Here is a 10,080-nt window from a genome sequence, read left to right as displayed (position 1 = left end):
AGAGTCTGGAAGACTTATTTCCGAAAGACTTCTAGTCTATTTGTTATCTTTTCCGGTTCTAGGAAAGGTCAGAAGGCCTCTGCCATTTCTTTGGCATCTTGGTTGAAATCTTTAATTCATCATGCTTATGTCGAGTCAGGTAAAACTCCGCCTCAAAGGATTACAGCTCATTCTACTAGGTCAGTTTCTACTTCCTGGGCGTTTAGGAATGAAGCTTCGGTTGATCAGATTTGCAAAGCAGCAACTTGGTCTTCTTTGCATACTTTTACTAAATTCTACCATTTTGATGTGTTTTCTTCTTCTGAAGCTGTCTTTGGTAGAAAAGTACTTCAGGCAGCTGTTTCAGTTTGAATCTTCTGCTTATATTTTCAGTTTTTTTCTTTATAAGATTTAAACTTTATTTTTGGGTGTGGATTTTTTTCAGTGGAATTGGCTGTCTTTATTTTATCCCTCCCTCTCTAGTGACTCTTGCGTGGAAGATCCACATCTTGGGTAGTCATTATCCCATACGTCACTAGCTCATGGACTCTTGCTAATTACATGAAAGAAAACTTAATTTATGTAAGAACTTACCTGATAAATTAATTTCTTTCATATTAGCAAGAGTCCATGAGGCCCACCCTTTTTTTGTGGTGGTTATAATTTTTTTGTATAAAGCACAATTATTCCAATTCCTTATATTTATGCTTCACACTTTTTTCTTATCACCCCACTTCTTGGCTATTCGTTAAACTGATTTGTGGGTGTGATGAGGGGTGTATTTATAGGCATTTTGAGGTTTGGGAAACTTTGCCCCTCCTGGTAGGAATGTATATCCCATACGTCACTAGCTCATGGACTCTTGCTAATATGAAAGAAATGAATTTATCAGGTAAGTTCTTACATAAATTATGTTTTTTACATAACAATATTTTTGATAAATGGAATTACGAATATTAATAATCAATCATAAAATTATTGTCAGCAATATTAATTCTGATATGGTAGCATTTGTCAATACAATACACTCTGTAGTGTATCCAAAATGCTAATGAGATATCTAGAAAGTATGACAATAAAATTATTATGAACATTAATATTTAATCTCAAATTAAATTAGTTCTTGAGTTCTGACCAGTATAAACACTCTATAAACACATTGATTATATTTATGCAGAAAATAGTGTATTAATTATGACCAAATATATATGTCTATTATGCCATGAATGGAAGAAACACTTCTATAAATTAACCTTAACTCAAAATAAATTAAAGGTACCTCAGTATTATGGACACAATATTTCTATACATTAACCTCAACTAAAAATGAATCGCTTATTAAATATCACACAGGAATTATACTAGAATAATTTATAAATAGCCAGAAAGTTTAATCAATTCAATATATATAGCTTATTTAACAACATTTGTATTCACCTATGTTCAAATCTCACAATGAAATTTTAGCTTAACTCCCACAATCTAATGGAATTTCCAGGGAAATATAATTCACTATTTTTAACCAAATATAATCTAATATGCTTCACTTAAACCCAGATATTGTTACACAATACTACCAATTCAAAATATACCAATTAATCTAGCATGAGATAACTTCTTATTTAGCCACAATAAAACAAATTCTAAAATATATCACAATAACTACAAATAACTTATGGCATTAAAATACATAAATCCTTTCTTAATAATAATATTTAACACTAGTACACTTACTACACTGGTCTAATTAATATTTAATATAAGAATAAGATACCTTTTAATTCACAGCTGCGGCTGTACTATGCTATAACAAATTTATTTGCTAAGGCTTATTTAAATTATTAAAAGAAATTAAATGCACATACATTACAAGATAACCAAATTAAGAGTTTCAGCTTCCAGGTATTCTATTGGTCATACGTGATGGAATATTCCACTTATTTTGCAAGGGTACAGGTCACAGAGTATCTCTCTTGTCCACAGAGAGTGTTCCAGCCAAGAGTCAGAGAAAGTATAGGCCCAAAAGGTTTGTATCTCTCTCTTACAAAGTGATCTTGTCCCCTCTTGCATAGAGTGGAAGCCTATATCAGTCATAAGCCACTCCTTCATTCTCTAATAATTCCAATAGGATCTGGTTATGCCCTTAGTTTCTCATTGGTTACTGGTAATGCCACTTTGTATTTCAAGCTCCCTTTGATTGAATTTCTCTGGCTGTAATACCTCACATTGGACACTGGAGGGCAACAGGAGTAGGAGTGTAGTTTCATTTCATATTTAAAATATTCTGTTTCTCAATTACAGGGATATATATTTTTATACAATGTCTATTTAATACACTCATGATTTTATAGCTCAATAAACTATTTGGTCAATTTGATATGGTATTATTTAGTTTGACTGAGCATGTGTAATTCAATACCAAACATGGGTATATTGATTTAGTTTTAGACATATGTCTAATTGCATATCTGCTTAAATATAATACACATATATTCAGTGTGTGTCTCAATACAATTCTACTTAATATTTTAAGAGATGTATTTAATAGTCACATTTTTATGAGGGGACTTAAAAGGATTCTAATTTAATACTTTCCGTATGATATTAATTAATATATCGGTTCATTTAATATACTGGTATATATTGCATCTCCCAGTCACCATCTTATATTGTATATGTATGTAATTGAAAGTGAACTCTGTAGTAAAACTAATTATACATATATATTTATTGGATTCTCATTTCCTATTAATATAAATATAATCCATATTTAGTACATCTCTTGATAATGTTATTTTGAATGCACAAAAACACATATACAGTTGCAAGAAAAAGTATGTGAACCCTTTGGAATGATATGGATTTCTGCACAAATTGGTCATAAAATGTGATCTGATCATCATCTTAGTCACAACAATAGACAATCACAGTATGCTTAAACTAATAACACACAAAGAATGAAATGTTGCCATGTTTTTATTGAACACACCATGTAAACATTCACAGTGCAGGTGGAAAAAGTATGTGAACCATTGGATTTAATAACTTGTTGAACCTCCTTTGGCAGCAATAACTTCAACCAAACATTTCCTGTAGTTGCAGATCAGACGTGCACAACGGTCAGGAGTAATTCTTGACCACTCCTCTTTACAGAACTGTTTCAGTTTAGCAATATTCTTGGGATGTCTGTTGTGAATCGCTTTCTTGAGGTCATGCCACATCATCTCAATCAGGTTGAGGTCAGTACTCTGACTGGGCCACTTCAGAAGGCGTATTTTCTTCTGTTTAAGCCATTCTGTTGTTGATTTACTTCTATGATTTGGGTCATTGTCCTATTGCAACATCCATCTTCTGTTGAGCTTCAGCTGGTAGACAGATGGCCTTAAGTTCTCCTGCAAAATGTCTTGATAAACTTGGGAATTCATTTTTCCTTCGATGATAGCAATCCGTCCAGGCCCTGACGCAGCAAAGCAGCCCCAAACCATGATGCCCCCACCACCATACTTCACAGTTGGGATGAGGTTTTGATGTTGGTGTGCTGTTCCTCTTTTTCGCCACGCATAGTATTGTGTGTTTCTTCCAAACAACTCAACTTTGGTTTCATCTGTCCACAGAATATTTTGCCAGTACTGCTGTGGAACACCCAGATGCTCTTGTGCAAACTGTAAACATGCAGAAATGTTTTGTTTGGACAGCAGTCGCTTCCTCTGTGGTATCCTCCCATGAAATCCATTCTTGTTTAGTGTTTTACGTATTGTAGATTCGCTAACAGGGATGTTAGCATTTTCCAGTGACTTTTGTAAGTCTTTAGCTAACACTCTAGGATTCTTCTTCACCTCATTGAGCAGTCTGCGCTGTGCTCTTGCACTCATCTTTACAGGATTGCCACTTCTAGGGAGAGTAGCAGCAGTGCTGAACTTTCTCCATTTATAGACAATTTGTCTTACCGTGGACTGATGAACAGCAAGGCTTTTGGAGATACTTTTATAACCCTTTCCAGCTTTATGCAAGACAACAATTCTTAATCGTAGGTCTTCTGAGAGCTCTTTTGTGCTAGGCATCATTCACATCAGGCAATGCTTCTTGTGAAAAGCAAACCTAGAACTGCTGTGTGTTTTTTTATAGGGCAGGGCAGCTGTAACCAACACCTCCAATCTCATCTCATTGATTGGACTCCAGTTGGCTGACATCTCACTCCAGTTAGCTCTTGGAGATGTCATTAGTCTAGGGGTTCACATACTTTTTCCACCTGCACTGTGAATGTTTACATGGGGTGTTCAATAAAAACATTGCAACATTTCATTCTTTGTGTGTTATTAGTTTAAGCAGACTGTGATTGTCTATTGTTGTGACTTAGATGATGATCAGATAACATTTTATTACCAATTTGTGCAGAAATCCATATAATTCCAAAGGGTTCACATACTTTTTCTTGCAACTGTATATTATAGTTCATTGGACAACTTATTGAAGATGTATTCATTCCCAAAACTCATTGGGATCAGATTCTGGAATAAAGCAATGCTGTTTATTTTGAAATACCGTCATACATTTTAAATATTAATACAGATATTTATTTATTTCACTTCATGTTTAATATAGTGTCTTGGGCATTAGACACATTGAGCATGCTAATTGAGCATGGGAAATGTTATTACAAGGAGTAAAGTATTAGCATTTGAAAGGATTTCTGAGTGTGCACTAAACCCATATGCAGTGTGTGCCTGAGTCAGACGGCAGATCACTTTCATTTGCAGAGGAGGTAGGACTTACTTAGTAAATGTTTTTCATTTCTTTGTGCAATTTTGGATTGTAACTTCAGTGTGGTAGTAGTTGTATGGTGGGGCCAGGGGTCCATAAAAACACATTTTTTTTTACATCTGCATAAAATGTTATACTCTCAGACTAAGATTGCTCAGTGTTTGAAATGAGACAGGTTAACTTAAAACTGTTCAGTTTACATTACAGCTGACTTTATTTTGAAATACATACAAACAAGCCAAAATCCTGCATTTAACCAGATCTAATGGTATGTGTACCACAGCTTATGCTTCCACCAAGACCATATAGAGTACAGCATTTTCAAAATCCATAAGTACATCTGACAGATGAGAACATTTGTACACTATATTCAAAGTGGTGCTCTTGGTTGTGGAAAATGGGGGAAAAACCAAACATATGTCAACCTCTTAAAAGCACTTTTCTTCATCTAGCCATCTACCCAGATCATTAATGTACAATTTTGAATTCACAGAATTATTTTTGTTTTCACATTTACAAATATCATTCTTTAAAAAGTAATCTCTTAATTTATGTGTTTTTTTTTATCATGCATGTCACATACTGTTGATTTAGGGGATGCAATGTCCAGAAATGTTACCTCCTGTTAGTGTTTCTGTGGGTGTCTGTATTTATGTCTTTGTGCTTTTGTTTGTGTCTCTATGAGTGTGTATGTATTTTTTTCTGTGGGTCCCTTTGTGAGGGTGGGTGTGTATGTCTTTGTGCTCTTTCTATGGGTGTCTCTGTGAGGGTGTGTGTATGTATGTCTTTGTGTATTTTCTCTGGATGCCTCTATGAGGGTGGGTGTGTATGTCTCTGTGTTTTCTGTGGATGTCTCTATGAGGGTGTGTGTGTGTATGTATATATGTCTGTGTTTTCTGTAGATGTCTCTGTGAGGGTGTGTGTTTTCTGAGGGTGTCTCTGTGAAGGTGTGTGTATGTCTTTGTGCTTTTTCTATGGGTGTCTCTGTGAGGTTGTGTGTATGTATGTCTTTGTGTATTTTCTCTGGGTGCCTCTATGAGGGTAGGTTTGTATCTATGTCTGTGTTTTCTGTAGATGTCTCTGTGAGGGTGTGTGTTTTCTGTGGGTGTCTTTGTGATGGTGTGTGTGTTTGTCTGTGCATTTTTTGTGGGTGTCTCTGTGAGAGTGTGTGTATGTCTTTGTGTGTTTTCTGTGGATGTCTCTATGAGGGTGTGTGTGTATGTATGTATGTCTGTGTTTTCTGTAGATGTCTCTGTGAGGGTGTGTGTTTTCTGTGGGTGTCTTTGTGATGGTGTGTGTTTGTCTGTGCATTTTTTGTGGGTGTCTCTGTGAGAGTGTGTGTATGTCTTTGTGTGTTTTTTGTGGATGTCTCAGTGAGGGTGTGTGCATATTTATGTCTTTCTGTGTTTAATGTGGTTGTCTCTGTGTGCGTGTATGTCTTTGTGTGTTTTCTGTGGATGTCTGTGTGTGTGTGTGTGTGTATGTCTTTGTGTGTCTTCTGAGGCTGTATCTGTCAGTGTTTCCATGGGTGTATGTGCAAGTTTGTGTGTGTGTGTGTGTATTGTCTGTTCCTTTTTAGGACATTTTGACCTTACTACTGATTATTCACATCTTTCTACAGGCTTTGAGACTAATGAGACCTTTCCGGAAGTCACCAATCCACCATTTAACCTTTAAATTATTGTTTAGGCAGTTCAGGGCCCTTCCTTTCAGCCACTGCATTATGTTGTCATCATTTAGTTGGCATCTTCCTTGACAAAAAGATAATTAAAACTCCATATTTTGTTTTGTAAATCTCCTTTTTTGACAAAACTGTAGTCTACCTCATTACTTATCAGGTCAACGTAAACAAGTGCTAAGTGTCTGTTTGGGTGTCTGTGTCTGAGTGTGTTTCTTTGCGTGTCTGCTAGAGTGTCTATATGTGAATCCTTATGTGGGAGTGTGTGTTTCAGTGAATAAGTGTGTCTGTGTGTTTCTATGTTTGTGTGTTACTACCTTTACAACATTTCCAAGTTTGACTACACTTAAGAATAAAGTGCATATACGTTTTAGTCACTTGGTCAAACATTGCACATGTCAAAGGGGGGAGGGGGGGCCTGATCAATGGTTAAGTCAGGGGCCCCAAAATTTCTAGTGGTGGCCCTGTATATATATACAGGGAGTGCAGAATTATTAGGCAAATTAGTATTTTGACCACATCATCCTCTTTATGCATGTTGTCTTACTCCAAGCTGTATAGGCTCGAAAGCCTACTATCAATTAAGCATATTAGGTGATGTGCATGTCTGTAATGAGAAGGGGTGTGGTCTAATGACATCAACACCCTATATCAGGTGTGCATAATTATTAGGCAACTTCCTTTCCTTTGGCAAAATGGGTCAAAAGAAGGACTTGACAGGCTCAGAAAAGTAAAAAATAGTGAGATATCTTGCAGAGGGATGCAGCACTCTTAAAATTGCAAAGCTTCTGAAGCGTGATCATCGAACAATCAAGCGTTTCATTCAAAATAGTCAACAGGGTCGCAAGAAGCGTGTGGAAAAACCAAGGCGCAAAATAACTGCCCATGAACTGAGAAAAGTCAAGCGTGCAGCTGCCAAGATGCCACTTGCCACCAGTTTGGCCATATTTCAGAGCTGCAACATCACTGGAGTGCCCAAAAGCACAAGGTGTGCAATACTCAGAGACATGGCCAAGGTAAGAAAGGCTGAAAGACGACCACCACTGAACAAGACACACAAGCTGAAACGTCAAGACTGAGCCAAGACATATCTCAAGACTGATTTTTCTAAGGTTTCATGGACTGATGAAATGAGAGTGAGTCTTGATTGGCCAGATGGATGGGCCCGTGGCTGGATTGGTAAAGGGCAGAGAGCTCCAGTCCGACTCAGACGCCAGCAAGGTGGAGGTGGAGTACTGGTTTGGGCTGGTATCATCAAAGATGAGCTTGTGGGGCCTTTTCGGGTTGAGGATGGAGTCAAGCTCAACTCCCAGTCCTACTGCCAGTTTCTGGAAGACACCTTCTTCAAGCAGTGGCACAGGAAGAAGTCTGCATCCTTCAAGAAAAACATGATTTTCATGCAGGACAATGCTCCATCACACGCGTCCAAGTACTCCACAGCTTGGCTGGCAAGAAAGGGTATAAAAGAAGAAAATCTAATGACATGGCCTCCTTGTTCACCTGATCTGAACCCCATTGAGAACCTGTGGTCCATCATCAAATGTGAGATTTACAAGGAGGGAAAACAGTACACCTCTCTGAACAGTGTCTGGGAGGCTGTGATTGCTGCTGCATGCAATGTTGATGGTGAACAGATCGAAACACTGACAGAATCCATGGATGGCAGGCTTTTTAGTGTCCTTGCAAAGAAAGGTGGCTATATTGGTCACTGATTTGTTTTTGTTTTGTTTTTGAATGTCAGAAATGTATATTTGTGAATGTTGAGATGTTATATTGGTTTCACTGGTAAAAATAAATAATTGAAATGGGTATATATTTGTTTTTTGTTAAGTTGCCTAATAATTATGCACAGTAATAGTCACCTGCACACACAGATATCCCCCTAAAATAGCTAAAACTAAAAACAAACTAAAAACTACTTCCAAAAATATTCAGCTTTGATATTAATGAGTTTTTTGGGTTCATTGAGATAATGGTTGTTGTTCAATAATAAAATTAATCCTCAAAAATACAACTTGCCTAATAATTCTGCACTCCCTGTATATATATATATATATATATATATATATATATATATATATATATATATATATATATATATATATATATATATATATATATCAGTAATTACTATATTAACTCATATGAAAACTATATATGCAGTTAGTTTAAACTTTAAATCTTCAAACTCTTATGTTTTCAAATTACACGGGTAAAGATATTTCTTCCTTTGTTACTTTTAACTCAGACGAGGAGTCTAGGGTTTTGTATATTTAACTCAGTATGGGACAATTAACACCTAGATAATAGATATTTACATTTCCTGGCCATCCTGGAAATGTATCTCAAAGTGCAGACTTCCGGTTTCTTTGACCACAGGGGTTCAGGTGATGAAATAGTAATAATAACTCATGCATAGGCTGACAGACAGACATGTACAAATGACACGTAGGTAGAGATACATAAAATAAAGACAGTATATAGTTAAATTATAACAGTGTCTATAATCAAACAATACAAGTGAAAAATAGAAGGAAATGATACCATACAACACCATGCACTATAAGGTCATGGGATAATATTCAAAAGTTGATCTTCGTATTTCAAAGAAAATGGAGAGAAATATTTATAGTGTTAAACCATATGAGAATATTCCTTTAAGCATTACTTAAAAAAAACTCTACTGTCCATGGATGCACACAATATACGCTTACCTTTTCTTACCCCAGTTCTTCACTTTCCGTCATCAGCCCCATGCACCCCTTAAGCATTTAAGTTTTAAAGCCCAGCTGTCCCGTAAATCACCTCCATGTGGTCTATTATTGTCTCTAAAAGTGTTACCATTTTAGATTGCACCTATATTTATAGCTCTTCTTAATCTGTTGAAGTTTTAGGACCTGCTCAGTACACTACATTACCTGAATCAGATAATAAAATGGGGACCCCACCAATACCATCACAATGTAAACCCATCTATAGTCAGCAGTCTTAAGGAAGTTTCCCACCAGAGCATGCTGATACCTAGCTGATGGACTAGTGTGAATATAATCTCCCTATGTGCCATCCCTGTTTAAATGAGAGTGTCTCATGAACCCACCTGCTCCAGTTCTAGAGACAGCCCTGTTAGAATTGTAATGAATTGAGAATTTATAATCCCAAACAGCAGCTATAAAATGAGACACATAACAATAATATATATTTGTGAATTCGCCTTATCTCATTTACTACAATATATTTTATAATATGACTACTGATTTTCCACATGTACAAAATATAAGTAAAATATTTACTTAACTAATAGTAAAATTATTTGTAAGATCACATCTTTCACCTCTAGCATATACTAACTTGTAAAGTTACTTTCTTAATCATGGGAGACTTACTGACATATGTATCTTTGGAGGGACCATTTATAAGGAAACAAAGCTCCTAAGAATTTTCCAAAGCCTGTAGTAACAGAATTTCTATTTCTGCCTGGCCTTAATTACAAATTTCATTGTAACCAAAAAACAAACAAGAAAAAACTAAATGTTAATATTTTTTTAAAAAACTTTAATATAAATAATAATAATAATAAAAAGTGAGTATATTATGTCCTTTTAATGCATTTTATCCATTGTTAATAACAACTTATCGCCTTATTTTTATTTAGAATTGTGGCA

The sequence above is a fragment of the Bombina bombina genome, chromosome 5, assembly GCF_027579735.1.
Source record: "Bombina bombina isolate aBomBom1 chromosome 5, aBomBom1.pri, whole genome shotgun sequence".
Lineage (NCBI taxonomy): Eukaryota > Metazoa > Chordata > Amphibia > Anura > Bombinatoridae > Bombina > Bombina bombina.
The sequence above is the reverse complement of the archived record's forward strand: the minus strand, read 5'-3'. Positions refer to the sequence as shown.